This window comes from Haematobia irritans, unplaced genomic scaffold (genome assembly GCF_050003625.1).
Source record: "Haematobia irritans isolate KBUSLIRL unplaced genomic scaffold, ASM5000362v1 scaffold_26, whole genome shotgun sequence".
In the NCBI taxonomy this organism is placed as follows: domain Eukaryota; kingdom Metazoa; phylum Arthropoda; class Insecta; order Diptera; family Muscidae; genus Haematobia; species Haematobia irritans.
Window position 1 is genome coordinate 50,198 of NW_027445785.1, and position 1,246 is coordinate 51,443.

Here is a 1,246-nt window from a genome sequence, read left to right on the forward strand (position 1 = left end):
TTTCCTCAAAATTAGTAAAATTTCTTATAAAATGATAATTGCGACTTCCTTTATAATAGAAACTTTTTCATATATACGAACAACACTTGGCTTATAAAAATATTTTAGTTCATTCGTACTAAGAAGTATGCAATCCTTTCAAAACTTAAGGAAACAAACTTGTTAGAATATATATATATATATATATATATATATATATATATATATATATATATATATATATATATATATATATATATATATATATATATATATATATATATATATATATATATATATATATATATATATATATATATATATATATATATATATATATATATATTCTATTGTCTACCTGTAATTGATACCTGTCATCGTAATCGATGTGTTTGCGCGTGGGTGTAATCGATATGTTTGCGCGTGGTTTGTTTTTTTAGTTGGAATCGCGTTGTTGTGGTATACGGAGAGATTGTTAAAAAATAATATGGTAAAATAATATAATAAATAGCAAATAAAATATATACAATATTTGTTATTTTAAATTAGTGAGAAAATTTTTCGTTTTTTGAAAATAAATCTATCAATGTCGTGATGGCGTATAAAGGAAGAAAACACCAGCAGAATAACAACCCTTTCATTTGTCTTCATTTTGGAATCTTCAAATATCAGGTAATATTCAGTGACGCTAACCTTTTGTAACAAAAATGTTTTATCATTTTTTATATTTGTAGATATTGAAATTGTAAAAGGAGGACAAAATCGTTAGGAAGCAACTTATTAAAAGTGAAAAGTACAAGGAGAAGATGAAAAAGTGCGTTTTACAGTTGATAATATCACATGGAAATTGGAAATAGTGGAATAATAAACTAATATTTCAAAGACAGTCGATGCTGTTGATTCTTAATAAATATATTCAATATATTAATAAAACATGTCTTTTATTGAAGATAAAATTGCTTATATAAATAAATAAAACTGTATTTAGAAACGAAGGCAAGCAGTTCTAATTATGAAGTAAAAGTTTTACCACAAATATGTAAGATTTGTCCAAATGAATGAAAAAATTTCAATAAAATCATTCCATATATGAATTCAAATAAGTTAAATTTATTCATTCTGTAGTATAGTGGTACATAAATATAGGAAAATGTTAACTAATATATGGAATGCATTCTACCTAATTTCTACGAAAATCACATCGTTCAAACAAATAAAAATGTCTTTGGCGCTATACGAAGTTCAACTTTATTCACAATGAGTTCAT

The 1,246-nt window shown here is 23.4% G+C and overlaps 1 long non-coding RNA gene across 1 annotated transcript; it reads left to right on the top strand.

Annotated features, from left to right (window-relative positions):
• The first annotated feature begins 453 nt into the window (after window positions 1-453).
• On the top strand, window positions 454-833 carry LOC142242508 (uncharacterized). The gene is made up of 2 exons (XR_012724128.1): window positions 454-651; window positions 714-833. It is a non-coding gene; the product is annotated as an uncharacterized LOC142242508 (long non-coding RNA).
• Window positions 834-1,246: the final 413 nt, after the last annotated feature.